Source organism: Brachyhypopomus gauderio, chromosome 15 (genome assembly GCF_052324685.1).
Source record: "Brachyhypopomus gauderio isolate BG-103 chromosome 15, BGAUD_0.2, whole genome shotgun sequence".
Classification (NCBI taxonomy): domain Eukaryota; kingdom Metazoa; phylum Chordata; class Actinopteri; order Gymnotiformes; family Hypopomidae; genus Brachyhypopomus; species Brachyhypopomus gauderio.
This window is the reverse complement of record NC_135225.1, coordinates 5,946,745-5,970,388: the sequence shown is the minus strand read 5'-3', so window position 1 is coordinate 5,970,388 and position 23,644 is coordinate 5,946,745. Positions and strand designations below refer to the sequence as shown.

General features: G+C 42.4%; 1 long non-coding RNA gene across 2 annotated transcripts in view; it reads right to left on the bottom strand.

Annotated features, from left to right (window-relative positions):
* Positions 1-3,164: 3,164 nt before the first annotated feature.
* LOC143476295 (uncharacterized) overlaps positions 3,165-23,644 on the bottom strand; it is a 42,049-nt gene continuing 21,569 nt past the window's right edge. For both annotated transcript variants that reach the window (XR_013121260.1, XR_013121261.1), the window contains 3 exons: positions 5,362-5,464; positions 5,020-5,150; positions 3,165-4,677 (listed from right to left, as the gene is read on the bottom strand). This is a non-coding gene — a long non-coding RNA (uncharacterized LOC143476295). The remainder of the gene's footprint in view (positions 4,678-5,019; positions 5,151-5,361; positions 5,465-23,644) is intronic.

The window sequence follows — 23,644 nt, the reverse complement described above, 5'->3', positions numbered from 1 at the left end:
CCTGTGAGAGCGGGAGTTATTATTAACACTTTCAGGAGAGTATCACTCAAGGCTCATGGACTCACATCATAAGATAAGGTTCTGGCTGCATCAATGCCAGTTTGTATAATCACACCACAAGTGTGTCAGTGTGTGTAGGAGGGGGGGTGAAGCAAAATACTGGTACATTTATTTTAGAAGTGTTGAAAGATTTTTAAATGAACATATATTATACGTTTATCACTCACTGTATGTTTATCATGATATATATTGAAGACATTCAGTTGCAGAGTAGTGAGAGTCTGAGTAGAGAACGTGTAATGATGAGTCGGGTTTCCTCTACACCCCAGCACTGTTTACTGCTCCTGCACAGCCAGACAATCCTGTCCAGTTGTAATTCAATTGCTCTGCCTATTGTTTATTTCATAGCTCCCCTGTGAAGCATCAAAAGCTGCTGTTCTGTCAGCTTCTTACTGTCATATATGTTTGTCATTCAGGCCTTGTTAAAATAACGAAAAAGAGCCTCGCCTCGCCTCGCCTCTACTCTTCCCCCAGCTGAGAATTCCCAGTGGTAAAATTATTCCATTTAGATGGAAACTTTTTTGTCACTACCCTGTCTAAATTGGCATATCTGCCTCTTTTGCTGAAACCAATAAACTGTGAACCCGGATGCATCTGTCAGTCAGGCTCATCTTTACTTTAGCATGCCAGATGACAACAAGGGAGAGGGGGAAAGAGAGGCAGAATGGAATCAGCTGATTGGCTCTCATCAGCAAGGCATTACAAAAAGCACCTGTCATCCTCCGGGCTCCTCAAACCCAGTCAGGGGCCCCAGCCTTAAACTGCTGCGCTTGGAGAAACAGCTACACACACACACACACACACACATACACACACACACACACACACACACACTCCCCAGCCAAAGCATTCTCACTGAGATTTACTGTTTACCAGCAATAACACTTCAAACTCTCTAAATCTTTTGAACATTCAGCTTGAAACTTAAACTAAGAATTTAACAATGGACAAATAATAAAAATTATTATTTTTATTCAATCTGCTCAGTTCTCATCTGTCTGCTATACAATTTCCTTAAACATATTTATTTGCTACAAATTCAATAAAAATGTACAAACAACACATTGAGGATGACAAAAAAAAACATGTATTACCGTTGCAGTTGTGCACGACACCTACAGATAGAGACAGTAAACTATTTCACAGTAATATAATAAATACAGTTTAGTGTGTAGATGTTGTCTGTTGTACTTTTTGTACCAGCATTGGAATTTTACCTTGCTGTCTATTCCTATGAGGAGGCATGTGAGCTCAGTGTAAAAAAAAAAAAAAACAGCGATAAATGAAAATCCATATTTCAAATTATGACATTATGTTCACATTTCCAATTCATATAAGCCTGAGCTCAAATTCGGGAAGCTCCCACGCTAATATAACTAATCAGTCACTACACAGTGCAGGTTTTACTGATCACACTACACACATGTTAGCAGTTGACAAGCCAGTGTGACACTGCCTCAATCCCATCAAGCATTATCGGAAATGGTAATAGCATGGAAAATGTTTCCATGTAGCTTTATGCAAATTTGGGCATGTGATAAAGATTTGATGACATTTAGAACACAGTGGAGAAGCAGGTTGAAGGTTGAACAGGGGGGGTAGCAGCCTTATCTGACATGAGGTGTCACCAGAGGGAGAGGAGGGGTATCAGAGGAAGAGCAGTGGTCCTGCTACGTCCTGTCTGCCGCGTACGTGCTCATCATCATCATCATCACTGTCATTTCTGATGCTAAGGAGGTGAAAGGCCAGGCCTGCGCTGCCCATCAAACCTTCCTCATTAGGGGCCGTGCTAATTACAGAATTTCTGGAGGGGGCTTGAGAGGAACAAATGTGGGTATTGTAGTTTTTGGCTGTTCTGCCACCATAACAGCCCATCATTAACAATGTCTGCAAATTTCAGTCTGAATGATCTGGGGCCCTGTAACGATTCATGGCTCCACGAAGGACTAAAACTGAATACATAATGGCATGAAATGACCAATACATGCATTAAAGAAGGGACTTCATTCTATTGGTTGTTTTCAAGACGTGGGACACTTAGCGACACATATAAGTGCTTCATGTAAAAGGCAAAATGCTTCATTAAAAGAAATAAATACCTATATACGACCATGTCATGTAAAACATTAACTACATTGCGAGCATAGCCCACAGGACTGAATTCTAGCATCTTTTTTTTTTACATTAATTATTTAAAAGTCTTCTGTTGCATGTACTACATTTAACTGGGTGTAATGTAGGCTAAGAATTAATTGTAGCCTTCACTTTTGCCTGCTTTCCTGCTGTTTGGAGCACGGTGTCAGTGGAGCGGTACGCCTCTCCCGATAGCTGCTCTGTAATTATGAGGTCATTTTTACTTGAGCTGTGTGAGCCCATCCAGGAGACAGTTACATAAGTTGGTGAGCTTCCTAATGAGTGGCCATTGATTGACTTCACATTGTAAAAAGATCAGCTTGGGTGGCACCGAGGCGCTGCAGAGTTCAGCTCCTACTCTAAACAATGGGGTGGTTTTATTAGTTATATAATTAGCACAGGAATCTTATCAAAGGCTGTCTGATCCGAGACCTGGTGCCTCATCCCTGCCAAATCTGGCCACTTCAATCGGCAGCCAAAACTCATTTTCTTTCAGCAGCTAAATGATTGCATCTAATGGCTATTGTGTGACATATCATGTAATTAAGAGCTAATGCAATCCACCTCTCCATGTGATTATGTGACATAAAGTGGCGGCAGCCATGCTCGTATTGTCTAGAAGGAAAACAGTGTTTTGACCAAACTGTCCAATCAAGTAGAGGTCTTCTTAAAGCTGACAAAGACTCAGCCTAAGGGGTTTGTTTGTTTGCAACCTGGAGGCACCCTGCACATACAGAGAAGAAAACACACACACACACACACACACACACAAACTCAATCTCCCATTTACACTTCTTATGTCTGTACACTAAGGATCATCATGCCTTTTAAGGGTCAGAGAAGAAAAAGAGAGAGAGATGGGGAGGAGGATGTGTGGGGGGGGGGGGGGGGGTAGTGGGGGGTGGTTAGAAGCTAGAATCAGCAACCCCCATTCTCTCCCCTAACCCCAACCTCCCCCAGGCTCCCAGATCTTCCCTCTCCCTCCACCCCCCACTCCATCGCCAACACCCAGTCACTGTCAGGCCAAACACATGATGAATTGCCCTGTCAACAGAATTCATTCAGGGACCAATTAATTCAGCAGAAATGAACTAGAGCCATCAGTCGCTGAAAAACTCGGTGCAAAGAGAGCAAAGTAGCTTACTTTGGAAAAGGGGAGTGAGGAAGGCAGGAGGGAGGCATGAAGAGGAAAGGAGAAAGAGAGGGAGAGAGAGAGAGAGGGAGAGAGAGAGAGAGAGAGAATACGTAGTGGAAGTTAGTCTGACAGAAATTGGTCATTTAATGCTTTAGCGCACTGGAGACAGCCCCTGTCATACAGGAAGGCATGGCAGGGCTCCCCTGGTGCTTTATTTATTAATTATCCAAAGCAGCGAGGGGCATTTAACTGTCTCACTCCAGGCCTGTCAACCTGACTTCTTGTCATTTCCCTACCATAAACAGATTCTTTAACACCATACTGAGTTTAATAAAATGTATTCTTGAATATTTCAGTTTCCAAAAAAATAATCGTTTTTGGATTAAAATAATCACGTTTTTGTTCCTCAATTACACCGACTCTCGGTGAGGTTGTGTGAAGGGTTAATCAGCTTTAGGGGTTTGGTGAACCTTTTCTTTGGGTGAAGAAGAGGCTTCAGGTATGACCATTTTTAATTGTCTTGTTAGAATCACCAAAATCACACACATACTGTAAAGAGGAGAATAAGAAAATTTTAATTAAATAAAATGTTTCAAACAGATTTTTTTTGACTGACAGAACATTACTGTATCTCGCCAAACCTTCAAGATGTGTAACAGGCATAACTGGGCTCTGTATAGTCTTACCCAGGCGTGTCCACATATCTTAATTGAGTAGACAATAAATAAGCAATAAAAAAAAGCAACTCACATATTTTCCCAGCCCTATTTACAGTCCTTTTTCCTACAGTTTGTATGCTTTTCCACAAATTTATTTCTAGATTGCGGGACCAATTTAACCAGAACCTAAGATATGTATCTTAACTATGTCTGAAAAAAAAAGAGAAAAGAAAAAGAGAGAAAGAGAATAAGGCACCACCACACCACTTCACCCAGGGCTCTGGAGCAGCCCAAACTAATTAAGGTGTCGTGTGATTTTTGGGCTGCCGATCAAGCGCCTGCCGCCTCATCCCATTGGTAATTATGATGTCCATATGGTCAATGCAAAGTTATCTAAGCGGGGGAAATACTATCAGGCTTCTGCTGCAGCCGAGCCAAAAGTTTGATCTTCTCCATTGTGGAGGCCCTGATCAGTGGGCTGAATTATTGATGGGGCCCTTTTCTTGAGCGGAGCACCGGAGCCGCTGTAAGAGGAGGCCGGGACGAGGCAGGTGTGGGGCAGCTACTCAGCACGGGCCCCGTCTCCTGCCCTCGCCACTGGCAGCAAGTGAAACTCGAGGCTCTTTCCACTGCGCTGTTGCCTCGGGAGTGAAGGCGTTGGTACCTTGGATGGCTTTCTGTGGTTGTCACCTGAATGAAAAGAGCAGCGACACACTTGCCAAATGGAAGCCACATCTATTCATAATGGGCACCCAGTAGGACGACACCATAGCTGATTGTACTACGGGCATGTTTATAGCATGTCAACACAGCATTTAAAGTGACAGTATCATATAATTAAAAATGCATTTTTTAACAAGTGACGAATGATCTAAACGTTTGTGCCCGTTTCACGGTAAACATTGGTCGTTTTCCAACAAGGTTTCTCAGTCACAGGTGTTTAGCTCTTGACAGCCTCTGTCTCACAGCGGTCTCTATATACCGTGCGACTGACCCAACCCCACTATCATGAATCAAATGAGGAGTGATTACCTATAGGCTGGGCAATCTGAGTGTGGAGTGGGTACATTAGCTCCACTCTGGCCTGTGTCCTTGCCCCGCACTCCTGCAGATCGCCTCCTTGAATCCACACTCCACTACAGCGAGCTGTTTACCTGCTCGGCCTGATAGACAACACCGGCATCCAAGCTGAATGAATGTGACAAATGAAATAGAGAAGCTAACAGAGAAGAAAAAGGTGCTTAGGTAAACTGTCTTTGCTGAAGTGCTCTCCTGACTGCGGCTTACACGCTGTGTTTAAAGTTGACTTGTTTTGTGGGCGATGCTGAGGAACCGGAGCGTGAGCGTGTCAGTAAGTAAATGTGCTGTACTCACGTGCCTGGACGCAACCAGGGCTGAAAGGCTGTGGATCGCCACGACGGCACATCGCTGTATTTAGCACCAACGGGAGATATTCAAGCGCAGATATTCAAATATTCTGCAATATTTAAACGTGAAATCACAAATGAAAACTTGGGATGGTTTTTTTTTTTTTTTTTTGTGTCGTGCATCTACAGTGAAGCAAGAATATCACAGGTTACATGACGAAAACAAGTTTATATAATCATCGAAAAGTTGGCTCTGTTTCATTGTTGCAGACAAAATAAAAGTGTTTAAATATACAAAGGCCTGTATAAAAAAATGGAGAATATATATTCTTCAGACTTACTGTAAGTTGAATTGAACATATTCACATGATCCACTATTATTTTACTATTTCTCTAGGGGACTGAGGAAGTTCTTTAAACACACGCACACTTTCACCAGCACGAGTAGCTTTATTTCTCAGCCTGGAGTCAATGGAAAAAATGAGCAAAGAAGCAGATAAGAAGATGTGCAGCAGAATATAATTAATTAAATGAGACTAATTAGGAACATGAGAGCAGGTGCCAGGCTATGGGCTGACAGCACAGACAGCCAGACAACATGAGAGGAAGAAAGAGAGAGAGAGAGAGAGAGACAGAGAGAAGGAGAGAGAGAGAAGGAGAGAGAGAAGAAAGAAGGGGGAGGAAGAAAACACTCCGGTTAAGGGGTGTAACATGACAGGAAGAGGGACAAAAACAACTTTCTGCGTTTTGTCATGTGAAACCCCACAGGAATACATATGACAGAAACTGTGGACCCTGGCACCATAGGGGTCTTTCCTTTGTCTGAGACAGATTATTTTTTTGGCAATTGGAAGTTTGCACGAGCGCAAGATTTTTTCCCCCCTAATTATTTCAGCATATGCTCAGCACTGGTGGCAGCATAAATTGAGAGCATTTTTTTCTCCTCTTCTCTTCTCTGCCTGTATTACAAGTATAAGAAGCAAGCGTAGTCCCCCCTCTGGAGAGCTTAAGTGAGACTTCATATTTAAAAATCAAGGTGACAATATTCACTGCTTCACATACCTGTAAATGGAATAAAGTGAGCGTCACTACCATGTAGAGAGAAACCGAAACAGTTGGGATGGATACATGTAAATGGTCTCTACTGTAAACATAATATAATCTTTAAAAAAAATTGATCTTCATATATCTAAATTGTACTTTGATTTGTGGGTGTAACTGTACGAATTAAGTCACAATTTCCTTCTCGAGCAGAAACAGACAGTAACCAGTGTGTAAATGTCTGAGGAAGTCATTCCCAATATTGCAGTTAAATGTGAACTCAGTAATGGCTGTTTCCTGCCGGTGACCCTTGGTAATAGTAAAACAATCTCCCCCTGTGTGGACAGAAGGCCAACTTAAATTCGACAGTACATACGTATCACTCTGTAACTGCAGTCAGTATTAAGTGACTGTTGTACCACATGACTATAGAAAATAAAATACCAGGCATGATTAGAAACACTAGTGAGCAACTGAACAATGTTACTGAAGTGAATGTTGAATCTTTTCTAACACTCACTACATTACATGCAATTGCCACTAACAATACTGCAGCAAGTATTCCATGTTAGGGGTGTATAACTATAGGGAATCACAGGGTGTCTCGCTATGAGCACAACACTGGAAGAAGCAGGTCAGAGAGTCAGTTCTGCTATAAAAACAAACAAGTTCATTAAACTGCCTCATCCACTGACATTATCTGTTTACTACAGATTAGGTTAAGCACTACAGGGCAGCCTCCACAAATAAAAAGGTCACATTTTCTCTAAGCCAATGAGAAAGCTGCTGTTTCCTCCAGACACATAGTATTCTGTAATGTCAAGGTTTGAAATGTGGAAGCCATGACAGAAGCTGTACAGAAAACAACAGGGTGAAAGTCGTCCAATTAAGGCGCCTATGCACATATCAGCATGAAGGAGCACCTCAACACGACCGCCACAAACAAAACAGCTACAGCCTCTTTCAGTCACAACTTACAGGTTACAAATGTGGCACGTGATTAATATAATACGGTTTGATACCACTTAGCCTGTGGTCATGTGTTTGAAATATGACAACACTTACAGAATGGAGGGAAAGGGTGGAGGGAGAGATAGAGAGAGAGATTGAGAGAGAGAAATTCAGTCAGACAGACAGAGGCTGAGACTTATTTACACAAGACTAAAGGCTACAGAAAAGCTCCGAGCTTGTTAGGAAAAGATACTTGCACTTCTTGTCCTCACTATATTCATCTTTATAACAAAGTGCCTAACCGAGGAAATTGAATGTTGGGGAGAAAGTTCTGAGTCAACAAATCTATATTCACGTCACAAAACTTTGTCATGACTCAGTCAGAAACACTTAGAAGAACAGAGAAGAAAGTTTAAAAGCTCTCTTTCAATAAGGAGAAAAAAGACTAAAGACTTTAAAGACTAAACTTTCTCTCCATCGTCCTCTCTCTCTCTCTCTCTCTCTCTCTCTCTCTCTCTCTCTCTCTCTCTCTCTCTCTCTCTCTCTCTCTCTCTCTGTGTGTCTCTTTCGAGAAAAAGCACAAGGGACAGAAGAGGAGTTTGATGTTGACGGTCAAGACATTGCCAAGAGGACAGCTCAATATTTCTTCTGAGCTCAGCTGTCAATAGGCCAGAAGTAAAGGAAGAGAGTGAGAGGCCCAGTGATTTTTTTTTAATTATCTGCAGCCCTAGCCCACTGTGCATCATCATTAGAGAAACTAAGCAGCAGTGCTCACGGACTCAGGTAGTGGTAAACGCTACAATTAACAGGCTGTGGGGGTAGAACGGTGTTCAATTTGAAAGCCTTCTCTCTTAATCCATCTTCGCTGATCATGCCCTGTGCTGAGCCATGGGCTTTTACATTCAATTACATTAATCAAGTTAATTCTGGCTAAGAAGTCAACATTTTAATCAAGAACTGACAATCTATAGTTAGACCTTCTGTTGAGACAGCTCTGGTCAGACGATATTCGAGGGGGTTTTCACTCTGTCATTTGGATCTGAAATAAACTGTAATTTTCAAGCAAGGATTAGACAAACTTGAACTTCATACTGCTCTGCTGATTTTAAACCCAGTTAGTTTGAATCAAAATGATTTGGCTTGAAATCTTCAGACCAGATGATGTAGTCGGGTGCGCAATGTGCAAAGAAAGTCAACAACTCACCTAACTTCAACTGTAGCAAAACCTTAGATTTTCTTGCATAGGCATATTGGAAAAGTTATACGTGAATTGTTGATGCATTAATTTTGTGGAAAACATATTTTCCATCTTGTAATAAATGGTTGAACAGACTGGTCCTGCAGTACTGTAGAACTATGTTTTCGTAGTATACTTAAAACTCCTTTACAAATAGGCAAAACTGCTTCAATGGGGTGAAAAGAAAAAAATAACTTGTTTTCCTTTTCTCACACTAATTAATGACAAAGTCCTGGATGTTCATGAACAGAGCTACATCATAGCATTTGCATGTTTTGCTTTTTGTTCCTTTGGTTCTATTACTCCAAGGATAATCCTTGAAAGCAACAGTTTTGTTAACCAACTAGGTGCACAAGGGATTCATAAACACAGCCGGCGACTGCCAATTTGACCCAAAAGCACTTTGTCCCTCTGCCCTGTGAGAATGAAGAAACCATGAGAGCAGGGGAATAAGCACATGCGCAGGACGCTGATACAAGGGATGGGCCCCGGGCTCTCAATTCAACAGCTTTCGTAGCGATTGATATTTGTTTTGACTCACATGCTTTTAGCGCTTTTTTGCATTTTTGCTTGTTAAAGAGTCTCGAGTGCTAAGTGACCCTGAAAGCTGGTGCTGCTTAACGAGGGAATCCACAGCATTCTCCCTTTAATCAGACTGGACAGAGGTTAGAACAGCTCAATAGAAGAGATAACCACTCTTTGATCCAAACAGCCATGCAGAACCCGGCTGCAGCGGCGTCAGAAAATGTACTGTCAGGGATTTTGAATTTAAATTTGACCTGATTAGCCTCACAGCGCTGAGTGAGAATGGGGAAGGGACAGCCACCTACTGCTGTACACGCTCCCCTCAACAAACTTGAAGCAGCACTGATGTCTACACGCAGGGGCGAAAAGTTAAAGCACGTCACCATGTTCGCATGTTCCAGGAGAGCAAGACCACAGCGCTGCTACCTTTCTCCTGCCTGTCTGAAACAAACCTCACTGTTAAAGCTCAGCAATATTTCAGACGAAAACATGCACACATCACTGGTTCATGTGCTGAGAGACGAATTCATTATGAATTCTCTACCAATCAGAAATCATTTTGCAAATGGGCGTAGGATCATCTGTGAGTGCACCTTAGCGGATAAATTATTAAATTAATTACAGAGATAGTGTCTCATAACCAAGGACTTATTTCCCCCTAGACTTAAACTTAAAACTGTATTCATAGACAAGGAATGTTAATCCTTTTCAGTCTAATGAAGTAACATGTCTGTAATTAATATACGCCTTTTAATCAGACATGCCGACGTTCAGGAAGACACTGGCAGGCATCCCTCTGCTCACGGAGTCCGTGTTAATTGTTCAGATATCGGCGGCTCCATCCAAATCCCCCGGACCCTTCACGTCTCCAGTGGGAGCCACTGTGAGAGCTCACTTCGTCTCGCACCGCTACTGAAACAGGCTTTCTGTGTCCATGCCATTCTCCCGCGCTGCTTCCTTCACTAGACCACCTCGGGGGCAGCCGTCAGCCATTGCTGTTGATTTTCATTAATTTACAGACACGGAATTTGCCAGTTTGGGGCTCACCCTCTTCCCGGCTCTCTGCATCAGCTCCAGTGCTCTGGGGCAGCCAGGGAGCAGCACACTCCCTTCCCAGTGCTGGCAGTTAAATTAAATGGAGTCAGCCTGATTGCTGGAAATCACAGGGCTGGGTGATAAAGCAATTAAGGCCCTCTAATTCTTTAGCCAGGAAAGGGTCGGCCCCGGCCTAGGAGATAATTAACTATATATAATGAAATCCTTTTGTTGCCCCCATTTTTTATTTTTTTTTCAATTCGATTTTTGTTTCCTGGTGCTGTTCACGGCAGAGGTGTGTGGGTCTGTGTGGCAGGGGTCTCCCCTCTCCTAGGTTGTCCAGCAGATGAAAACAGATCTTTAGTTAATAGGCTCTCTATGGACAGATGAGGTCTATTAGGAGGTTAATTTGAAAATGAATGGAGCGACCAAAAGAGAGAGACCATGGACAGAGGCAGCGGAGGGGGCTCAGAAACACAATGTCCACTCCAGCACCTCTTTCAGCCTCCGAGACTGCATGCTTCCATCAAGATATACTGAAAATGAGACTGAAATGAAATGAATTATAATTCAGGAGAAAATGTGGTGAATAACCCTAAGTAAACAAAGCGTAATGCAGACTAATTCAGTTTAACTATGTCAAATGGAAAATGACACCTCTAAACATTAAAATCTGTAACTGCTAAATTGTTCTCTGTCTACACAGCAAGATGTGAAACACTGAAATGAACAACTAATCAGATTAAATGCATTTTTGTGTCCGACCAAAGACAAATACTGACAATTTTCCCATAAAGGGTGCGCACAAATGGTAATTTCTGCCCAAGAACACCATTCCTAAACTTCTCCATGGAGCCATTTTAAAAAACAGCGAGGCATTGTTCGAATGCATGGCACCATCCTTCCTCCCATTTCCATTTTTTTCCCACTGCCCAGGAAAATATGATCCGAGCTCATTGGTGTGTGTATAATGAGGGGGTTACGGTGAGCTGAGAGAGGTCGTGTAATTCCCCCTACCGGGGGGACAGGCTTTTTGGGGCAGTTGGCTGAGCACTCCTGCTCTGTGATGCATGAACTCATGTGTGCCAGTGACGACCCTTCCAAATCCAAGGTCCGATTTAGGCATTGCCAGCATTAAACGCAGTCAGACTGTATCAATTTCTTCAGCTATACATATTTTTTCCCTACCAAAAACCAGAATTCACACTAAATGAATGATGTATGAAGTCCAGGAAAACATACAATAAGGAGTGTCATTGTAAATGGTGGAAACGATATGGTGAGGGAATAGAAGTTAAATAAAATCTTGGTGCATGTTATCTTATTTTACAATTCAAACCCTAAATGAAATTTATAAATTATTTCATTACTCAGAATATCCAATAGCTTAGAATTTTCACTACACTCATACAGTTATTCATTTTGCAAAACCACTGAATAAAATCACTTTTCCTGTGGTGAAAAGAAAAAGTTTTGCACAGTCTTGATTTTCACTCCATTGTACTGATCCAGTTTATACATCAGATGACATCCCAGCCTTCATTAGGTGAGCGTGGTTCATCAGGGCAACCTCCCAGATGTGGGAGGGGCCCTGACGCTGCAGAGGTCACTGGCATTAGCATATCATTTGGCAATATGGTGAGCCTTTGTGGGAGTATCCCAAAGGAGTTCTGCTTGGACCTCTCTACGGACCCAAGAAGCCATAGCAGTCCAGGGTTAAGTATCCCCACTTAATTATGATAAAGACATACGGCACCATGCTAGTTGCTCACTGCTGCCTGTTTAAATGCCCCGCATGGTCAACACTCTTTTTTCTTTGACCGTCTGACCTCTTGGAAAAGCTTCATCCATCATCGAACTCCTCACCCCAGATCATCGCAAATCATTACAGCCCAACATGACGACGGCCACGCATGGCCGTGGCCAGAATTGGGGGTAATCTTTTGGGGTGATCAATCATGCCTGGTGGCACTCTTACATCAGGCTGTGATGAAGCCCCATTGGACCCTTGGCGAGTGGGAGGAGTAAACCATTCCACAGAGATCACTCAACACATGTCAACCCCACTCTATCTCAGCTAAAGCCATTGGACTCACATTAAAACCCATTTAATCACTGTAAAGCATCCTGGCCTATAATCACACGAGGGGACGTAAACACCTGGGTATTGCTAAAATAGTCCATCCGGAATAGTTACGATGTGGCTCTTTGTCTTTGTGAGAGCAAAACATAAATACATCAATTTTACTTGCCTATTATTATTGTATTAATAATTTGTATTGTTGTTATTTTTGCTATTCTTTTGTTTATTATTATTAATGTTTAAATGATTAGCATTTTAAATCAGCACCTTCACACAAAGGCTCAAATGCAAGCCAATTTTGAATGAGGCAAACGTCATCCGTCTGAAACAGAACCCAACCCCCCCCTCCCCCCCACCTTTCTCTAAGCTGAAGATGAGCCAGTGACCCCACTTGGTTTGCAAAACTAGTGCAGCGCTCTAACCCGGGGGCACGTGTTGTCATGCAACTGAGATAAGTTTATTTTGCGCGCGGCCGGCATTTGTTCCGTCAGGCGGTGTGGGCTCTGGACCCTAAGCACGAGCTGCGGGGAGCCCAGCTCAGCACCTGCAGTGCAAGCAAGGTGGCCACCGAGACGCTTTGGCCGCGGCCCAAATATCTGCCTCTACCTTCTGTGCGGAGCCCAGCCTAGGGAAAGCAGGAGGCGCCAATATTGTGGAACAAATGTGCTCTAATGTGAGCCTGCTGGTCGGAGGCTCCGGCGGGGCCGGCCTCCGCGCTGCCCCCGTTTGCCCTTCACGCAGGCCGCCCGCCGGCACGCGGAGGTACACTTAAAGGCAGGCGAAGGCTGCGGGGACTTCCAGATGCTCCGTGGCCCTGATAACGCAGTCCAGCAACAAACAGGTGCTGACGAGCTGAGCCAGGACCGGGGGGTCAAGCAGGCCGGCTAGGCCGGCGGGCACGGTGGGGCTGACCCCAGGCAAGACGGCCAGGTTCCACATCTATTTGGACAAATCTACAAACTGGTGCTAATGGCATCAGCACGGGAAACGGTTTTGCTTGTTGCTTGTTTGTTTCGTTCAAAGTGTATTTCGAAAAGTGGGTAGCTTAACGAAGCATCTCTTCCCACCCAACATGGCCAAAGAGGAGAACAGAGCTTCTTATCAGCTCGGAACAACATGAGCCCTTTGAAGTTTTTATCGCTCTCTGTAGAACAACAGCTGTTACAGAAGAGCACCACAGAGCAGTGTTAATGTTTGCCCACTGAGAGACACGCGTCTAGATCGTGGAAGTGTTCTGTTTGCCTGTTGCTTGTGTTGCTCTGTGATTTGAAGATAACATGATGTCTGTTTCAAAGTGGTTGGAGAAGAATATTAGTTTAGTTAGTACTTCAGAATGAAGGGATTGGTGTATCTGAATGCTCCTTCTTTAGCAACAACCAATCAGATTTGCTGTCGTATCAAAATGGATCATTCACATCTCATCATTGTATATATTCAACCCAACAATTATGACTAATGTATTAAAGGAAGGAGCCCTAGAGAACTGCAAACTACTTTTTCAGAAATAACATCAAGTGATGATGAAGTTATGCCTGTGTTCCTTAAGGTGCCGCAAACTTCCAAGTCATTTTGGAATAAATATTTAGAATTGTAAGAATAATGTATTTTTCTAATGGAGTCATGCTGAGAATACACCACCGGGGAGTTACACACTCATTCTTTATGATTGGGCTAATCACGGATAATTATCAAGCATGCAAAATATATGATACTAAATGTCTTTGAAGTTCATTTTAATTTGAATTTATTTTGAATTTATTTTAAATGCTGTAAACACACTGCTTCATCTCCTGGAGGGGTGGGGGAGGGGGTGCGTGACAGAGGGACTGTGCTCATCTATATAACTCCTGAAGCATCCAAAGATGACCAAATAAGACAAGCTCAAGACAAATGTTCAGTTTTATTTGATTTAAGCCGTGATTACATAAAGATAGGTACGCCTACATTTAAAAACAGCTTATTAAGTCTTGTGTGCAGAACATGAATAAACATACTCCTGTCCTTTAGCTATTATAGAGACCAGTACTGTTGGCCATGTCACTGGCAGAGTTTTGGAAATAATTTTCCTGATCAGTGGCCTCACTATCAATTGGAAGGCTTCCATCTGCATTACTGTGCTCTGTGAGAGAGAGCAGTACAAACTGAACACAGCTTATCTTATTTGATTGGAATTTACTTTTAGTGTTCCAAAAATGACTTTCAATTTTTACGTGACTCATTTAATTTGTGCGCAATTAAAAGTTGCAAATGCATGAAAAAACAAAGCAAGCACAGCTGCAGCCAAAGATGACCCCCCCCCCCCCCCCCCCCCAAAAAAAAAAAAAAAACACGAGCTAGTCATAAATCGGGGAAACGGGGAGGACAGCCGCCCGTCTGCAGGTTTACAGGGCTGCGCATTGTTGTTTGGTGTCTGGATGGACCCGTTCGTGTCTCAAATGAGCAGTCTGGGGCACCGCGAAGCAACAGAGGGAACAATAACCATAGCAACGGCCTAGTCCCCAGCTGTCATGGCGGAGTGGAGGTGGGTGGCGGGAGCAGGGAGACCACTTAACCTTAGCCACGCTTCGACTTAGGCCAGTCAAGACGCTGTTCAAATCTCCACCCGACTCCACTTCATATGGAGACAATGGGCCCCCTGAGTAGACAAAGGATGCCTTTGAAACAGACGATGAATAAATGAGCTTCGCAAGGGCTCTTCGTGTACATTAACCGCCTTATCAAAACTCGGACGTCACCTTTCCAAACGAGAGAAAAGGGAACCTGGGGCTGCGCTTGGCTAAGCCCTCAATAATGCTCACATCACATATTCATTATGATTCATGAAAATCACCAACATCCCTGTTATTTGTCCCAGCCAAGAATAACCTTCATTCAGATGTGCTGTAACCTATTCAAGAGACAGCAATAACAATATAGCTATTTCAGCTTCTGAGCGCACTAAGAAATGGGTCCCTGCCACATTATTCAATTACTGACCTGTATTCAAATGGGTAACTAGGTAACGAAGGTCAAGACAACCCATAATTGACAACATGCGTAATGTCAGCAATAATAATTCCACTTCAAAAGATTAACCAAATCAGGTGCAGTTCAACAAAAGCTTTACCTTTAAAAATCAAGCATTTTCTTGAAGACAGTGATGACATATTATGTACGCAGACCTCAAATTGATTAGATTGAACCAACTTGATTTTATACATACAGTCATGCAGGTGAGTGTTTGTCACTTTTTTTTTTACATGGAGGTCTAGTGTTTTGGTAAAACAAAAACAGCATTAGACAGTAGACACATTGTCCTATAATGTACATCACTGAACCTCACTACAGACATGTAGGAGATAAACTTTAATAGTGAACCTCACTACAGACATGTAGGAGATAAACTTTAATAGTGAACCTCACTACAGACATGTAGGAGATCAACTTTAATAGTGAACCTCACTACAGACATGTAGGAGATCAACTTTAATAGTGAACCTCACTACAGACATGTAGGAGATAAACTTTAATAGTGAACCTCACTACAGACATGTAGGAGATCAACTTTAATAGTGAACCTCACTACAGACATGTAGAAGATCAACTTTAATAGTGAACCTCACTACAGACATGTAGGAGATCAACTTTAATAGTGAACCTCACTACAGACATGTAGGAGATCAACTTTAATAGTGAACCTCACTACAGACATGTAGGAGATAAACTTTAATAGTGAACCTCACTACAGACATGTAGGAGATCAACTTTAATAGTGAACCTTCTGCACTCGTCCTCACACACCCATTCAGAGTGTTTTTTTTTCTGTGAGCTGTTTAGTGCTAGAGGAAGACAACCTTTTTGAATCATTTCCAAAATCTGCACAAGCCATTTGTTTTCCAAATGCATGTTTGCATGATTAATGCAGCGTAAACAATGCCACCAAACCAAATTCATAACATATGACTTTTTAGGGATTGCAAGGTTATGGGCACCAATTTGAATATGACACTATGATGCATAAGCATTTTGTGGTATATCATAAATAGCAATTGGTATGCATCACAATTTGGAGCTAAGCAAAGCCAGCCCCCTCCTGAGAAGGTCATCTTCATATTAACATGAGCGAGCAATACTCAGATGACTAACGATCCATTCCAAATGACAATGTTTGTTTCTAATGACCACTTCACCCAGGCTTCCCTCATGGAAACTTGCTGTACTGCCACACATCAGTGGGGACAATACTGATATCAGTACAGCCATCTGTTAATTCTGTCACGTGTGCAATGTAAAAATGTTCTTGTGAAAACTCAAAGTTGTCATTAAGACTGTGAAGTCACACACTCAAGTGTAAGACCCGGTACACATTGCACTTTTAACATTATATTAGTTGTACATTGTATGTCACTGTAATCCCCAACGTGCAATAATGCATTAGACTGAACCCATTTGACGGTTTCTAATCCATTATGGCTGGATTACTTCCAGATTTTGTGCAAAGTGGGAAATACATCTTCATATATTGTCTTCTATTGATCCAAAGCTTCAGAGAAGGGCAATATTTTATTTAGTCACTATTCATAAAACATACACAAAAACGCACGCTAGGCGAAAAACCCGGTGATGTGTACGATTCCAGCTGGATGGCACAGCTGCAGGCTGAATCTAGAACACTACTGGACACCCAAAGTCTGTCACCACTAAATCAGAACAGAGTTCTACATCACCACCTCTCCTTCCTAACACCAGACCAGATAAGTATCAAAACCTTCACGCATTCTTTGCACTCCGTCCCAATCTGTAGAATGGCTTTACAAAGCCTACTGCCTTTCCACTCATACCACTTCTCCTCTCACACTAGGAGCTGGGGGGAAGTTCCCTGCTAGTCACCATGACAGGAATGAAGGAGAGATCACAAAGGCGTTGTGTTGTGAAATAAGTACTAAGCACGTTTTTGATCAGCAGTTTCATGTAATAGTTGCGTGTGAGTGAGAGTATGTGCATGTGTGTTATTCTGCACTGAACGTCCTGCTGACATTTAAAAAGAGAGATCAAACACTACATTAGGGTAGCGAATACAAAGTAAAATTTACAGTACACAGAGGGTCCTGTAAATATGAGATCTGTCAACAAGGGCTCTCTCTGTTCCTTTGTGTGAGTACTTGTGTGTGTGTGTGTGTGTGTGTGTGTGTGTGTGTGTGTGTGTGTGTGTCATCCTCTCAGTGACAAACATTGGCAGTGACAGAGGTCAGACAGGATGGCCTGTTGTTTTGAAAAGGAAAGCTCTGCATTGTCCCGCATAGCCTCCTCAGGCTGGGGGGGGGGGGGGGGCGTCTCTAATCAGGTTCTGGCCTCTCGCGGAGGCTGTGTAGGAGAAACCTCCGGCCTGCAGGGCCAGAGGAGGCAGGCCTCCCCTCATCCTCTGGGACCTTTCAATGGGCTTTAGAGGCCAAATGAGGTGCAAGTCTATTAAAAGGGAGTTGGTGTGCAGATTCTTGGCCCACTGGGGGTCTTTGTCATGTCATTCAGGTGCAGTTAATTTCAGTTTGATCAACAACGCACAGACAATACCACTGCAGAGAGAAGGGAGAGGCTGATGAGTGTAGGTCCCAGCTGACTTGCCTAAGAAGATCACGGGTTTAAAAACCACTCTGTACTACAGCTAAGACCTTCCTTCAGTGATCTGGATGCTTCAGCATACTGCTTCCAAAAACCAGCCAATATCTCATGTAGTATAGTCAATACATGAGGAAAAGAAATATTTCAATAACCCTTCAAAAACACAACAAAAAAAAAATTCCCTTCATTACATTAACAGTAATACAAATAGTTTTTGGATAATTATCATTACTGTTTTAGATTAGTTTTATTCCATATAATAAAGTTATAGAAATAAAAAAAAGAAATGGAAGGTTTCTGTAAATTCTCACATGTAGGTGGATGTGTCCGTGTACGTTTGTAAGTGAGGGCACCACCCAGAGTATACTGCACATGTGTACATTTGAATATGCACATTTGTACATTTGAATATGCACATTTGTACATTTGAATATGCATGTGTGTGAATGCGAAGTTGTGTGCATGCGTGTGCAGCATGAGGCCATATGCCTTGCAAACTGATGAGGGAGAGACAGATTAAATAGGTCCTGTTTATTCATATGGAGGACCGAGATGAAAAATGAACTGCTGCAAGTAGCAGGTTTTGGAGGACATAGTCGTCCCACAATTCATTATATAGGAGTGCCTGTGGGTCATCATGCTTTATCTAAATCAGGTGCTAGCCCATTTTCTGCCTTACCGCCAGGCAAGAGCCATGTGTTCTATGATTAACCTACTTCAGCACGAGTCTTCAAGACCTGCCCTTTCAGTGCGATCTCCTTGGAAAAAAACTATAGCATCTGTGGTTATTCTTGGTCAAATGAAAAGAGCGTAGAGAGCCATTTGTTATTTCAGATCTTCAAACTCTAAGATTTGATTGGTCAAACGTACAGGAACAGAGTTTGCCATGCAGGAAGTAACTTTTGCCAACCTATTGCTAAAATAATTGTCCATGTCTTAAGCAAACTACGTGAGACAATGGCTTCTGAACCTGACGTCCACCCTCTGGTCTCCCCTTGTCTCAAGATGAGATTTAAATGTTTTCCTTTAAAAACGTGTGTGTGTGTGTGTGTGTGTGTGTGTGTGTGTGTGTGTGTGTGTGTTAGGGAGCAGGCGGTTTGTAATATAATAGAGGTTAATTTGAAATCTTATCAGGTTTGTTTCTAAAAGCAGGAGAAAGGTTTTGCCCTTGAAGTCCACATGACACGCAGTGTTTGTCCAGCTCAGGCATTGTTTTTGTAGGGAGCCATTGTAATTCAACATAAGGTAGTGACATGCCTTGATCCGAAATGGACTTAAAATCAGCGGGTAGAGAGTGTGTGTGTGGGGGGGGAGTGGGGAGTGGTGACGTGACAAGAGGCAGCAATCTAATTCACCCAGAGCCAGACTGTCAGGGCTAATTACACATGATCGTGAAAGTGCGCCTCAGAGCCGAAAAATTTAATTTGCTATTGATTTGCTACTTAAATGCCTCACGTCCATTCTTATCATTATTACATGGAAGCCACGCTGCCAATATGTAGAGAGACCAGACACATCAAAGCACAGGGCCAGGCACGAGGTGCTTTCTTTAGCAAAAATCAGCACGAACATCGTATTAATCCTGATTATCAACCTGGCCTCAGAATCTGACACCTCAGCATGTCAGCGGTACATGTACAAGGTGGGGCAAGAGAACAAGCTGATTAACATTCATCTAAATTGAATTTAACTGTGTGTGCTCGGCGACAGCCCCAACCTGCTTGTGTGGAGCACGTGAGAATATCCCACGAATTATGGTCATTTACTCCAACAGCATCAACAAGAACAAACAATGTAAAAAGGTGATATTACCATTTAAATGTACCATTGCGCATACTGAAGGCATTTTCCATATTACACATGACAAGGCAAAAGTTTATTTAAACAAATGGGATCCTTAATATCCTAAAACAGAGGTAAAGGCCCCTTGTACAAAGAATGTCAGATCACCATGGTCTTTCACAGTGCATACTTTACTATAGTAACCCATTCTTGCAACGCATTAATCCTCTATGTATATAAAGATATGATCAAGGAATAGCATTGGCCAGAAACTACCATAGCACATTTTATGTTCCACCTTATTCTCTGAGGTCATTCTGGTTGTAATCAGCCTCTGAATCAGTTAGGGGTGAATATTCTGGGTTCAGTTGGGGTGCACTATGAGAACACCCTCTCTGCACTACACACGCACCTGCTATGAGTCAGTGTTCAAGGTGTGTGAGCTGAAACGGCCGAGGAGCTGCCTTCCCATTTGAACCTCATCGGTGGTGTTTGGCGTCTGACGGCCAATCAGCCACGATGTTAGGACTGGTTAGGTTGGCTGACACGCATGAATTTTCTACAGAACAGTGTCTGTGATTTTCTTTGTTTTCTCTACAGATGTTTCATACTGCTCGTGTCTCTACACAAAATGTACAAAATGGCCCAAAGGTGTACCCTTTTACGTTTTATTTATTTGATTTCAGTTTCAGGCTGCATACAACTTCACCAGGTGACTCTACAGCTAAAGGCACAGTGAGGATATCCACGCCATGTGTATTACTGCGTTAACTCTGGGAATTCTAGTAGAGTTAACACACATTGGACGCAATACGTTGGACTATATTTTATTGTGCTTATTGTTGACAATAAAGATGAATCTCATGAAGGTAGGAGGTTTACAGCAGATACAGCACGTGTTAATTCTACATAATAAACCTAAGCTTGTGCTCAATACCTATTAGTGTCCTATGTTAAAGAGCTTTAGGTGGCAATCTGGAAAGAGCTAAGCTAGACAGTGTTGTAATGCCCTTCCAAGGCCATGGGGACAACTTGGGCAAAACAACACATGCCGATTAGCTTTAAATTCCACACAAATATTGCATTTAGTATTGCAGTGTATGTTCCCAGACCCATCACAGTGTTTTACTCTCCCTTAAACAAGTGCTTTGACGATAAGCCTGACCAGCTTTGTGATTTGATAAGTACCACTCGCCCTGCTCCTCCTCCTCCATCTCATCTGACATTTGCAGAATGTAAAATTCCAAACCACAATATGGATGCTAACACTGACAAAGGGGGCTTATGATTTGTTGAGCAAGCAATAACAGCCTGCTGATGCATATCTGGAGGGGTTGGATGGTGGTTACGGAGGCACGGGGCGGCCCTCGAAGGGGAGAGGGAGTGCAGAAGAGGGGAAGTGTTTTAAGAAAGGGAAGAGCCGGTGGGTAACGCTTGAGTGGCTGTGAATTAGAATTAGTGGCATAAATTGATTGCTATAAGCGGCCTGGCAGTCTGGTGAGATGTTCTGCCTGTTCCTGATTCCGAAAGATTTCCCTTCATCCAGCATCACCTGCACACTCCTCCAAACCCGCACACCCACAGTTTGGTCACGGGGACAGACTTTTTCTGACAAGTACACATTTTTTATTTTGTTTTTGGGGTTTTCTTTTAGGTTTTTGCAAATAGCCTATATAAACTTTGGAATTTTAACACACAATGTAGTCAACCGATATGAGAATTAAGGGTTTCTTGAGAATGAAATGTTACTCTTGTTAGTTCAGTTACAATCTGAAATCTTATTTCAGGTTTTTTGTAATACAGTGCAGGCTCATTAAACAATTGCACTCTATAGCTAGGAATGGAGTTTTGTTCAAAGCAAACCTGGTAGGCCATGGCATTGCAACTAACTATGCAATGAATGAAAGAATGAATGAATGAACAATAATTTAAACAACAGTAACATTAACATTAACATTAATACGACACAAGCCATTATTAATACAACACAGCACAATGCAGTTTTGATATTAGTCCACAGTTTAAAAAAAACTCTTTGGATGGGAGTCAAATTTCCACATTCCTAGGGAAAGTGAACGAGTGTAAACTGAGATTCTTTCTCTATAACTGGAATCTAAAGTATTATACCAAGATTCAGTAACAGTTTGGGTAAAATATTAAGACATACCTCTTACTATCTAATATTAAGAAATACACTCTCTAATAGAAAAATCAACAGTAAACCTTATTATTAAAAAATGTTACATTTCCACATTATCATGTTCCTTACACTCTACATAAAGGGTAATTGCAAGTTTTTCAATTTGTGTGTGCATATGTGTGTGTATGCTAGGTTGGGTTGAGTTTGCCCCTAGAGACTGAAGCTGCCAGTGTAAAACCACTCCAGTATTTGCTGTCAGGTCTGAGGTCACCAGACCAGTATTGACCTCTGCAGGCCTATTTCAGTGATAGGCATTTGTCACTCTGTGGAGGCCGATGTGCAGTAATAGATTATTGACCATCGCACAAGTCTCATCTCACCATGTGGCCAGAGCCATGCTGCTTTCGTTATTACTACAGAGGAAGCCTCCAGCCATGGAGAAAGAACCACCTCATCCACATTTCACACTTCAAATGCTGAATTACACACATAATGCAGGATGTAAGGTAAAGAGGAGAACAGCTGCTCAGTTCAGCATGGCCAACGCTCTCTCCAGCATCCCGACACACGTGTAACTGCACTCAGACTAACCAGCGACTGCCTCTCGTACTTTAGGCTGGAGAAGAAAAAAAAAAACCCACGTCGTGCCGTTTCCCGTGCAACCTTCGGCTTAAAGTGTAAATCAGCTGCCAAATAGCGCATGTGAACAAAGTAATCTGGAGTAAAATAAACCACTTCAAAGGAGGAAGAAAGAAGTGAAAAAAGTGCATCGATTTGCTCCATATTGTGTTTTGTTTTTGGCACAGTCTGGAATTTTTAATTGTATGATAATTCATCTCAGAGCTCTAATTTACCCCCCACTGCTTGCTTTATATGTTGGACCATTTTGTGAACCATTCCACAGAATGCTAAATGAGCTACTGGTTAAAAAAAGCCTGTCTTCCAGCTAAAGCACATATTTATGGGCATATTTGTTAGCTTTTTGTCAACATTAAACCTTTGGGCAAATGAGTGTCCGTATGTGCTATATTCTGTTCACAGACCAGTTCTACGAACTCTAACACACTCCAGTCTCGTGTCCTGTCACAATATCCATAAAAAATATACTGCTGCATATGCAGTATTTTTTATTACATGAGAATCCAGCCCTCACACTCACACCTTAATAATTCAATTATATACTAATACCTTAAATCTAAAAATTGATAAACACACTCTTATAATTAACACTGCCCTCGTGTATTCTTTATGCAAATAAATACAAAAAAATGACTGGCAGGTTCTAGGTCTGTGGCAAATGAGTCCCCGGTCCCAGTGACCACAGCAGTGTGATACTTCTGACGTGGCGTCTTGGGTCTGTAATATGTTCCTGCACTCTTGCACTGCGTAATAGCTACCCGCTGTTCGGAGTCTCTGGCCCTGTCTGTCAAACTATTCAGGGATCTTTAGTATTATTTTATCATTGCTGATTTAACTGCAGGAGGCCTATTAATTTCAGTAGGGTCTGTCCCCCCCAGAGACCATAAATGTACAGGGTGTGCCGCATTGTTTTATATATTTACATCTGTGGTCAATGTATAATGGACTCATAGACATCACTGATAACTCACTGTGTGAAATCAAAAGCACAGGCGGAGAGCATACTGTAGACGTCATGCAAATATCCGCCAGGCACTCAAGGCACCGACGAAACTTCTCAATCACAGTTATTAATATTATGTCAGAAAATTTTGTAAATATGTCGCAATGATTTATTTGACTTCTTCAACACATCCAGGGTTTAGAACAGCGGGTTGTAGGAAACAGCCTGCTGTATGATGAATCTGGACTCCATTTGGCATTGACCCAAACATGTCTGACCCACCGCGTGAACTACATCCCCGTCCAGAGTGCTAGGC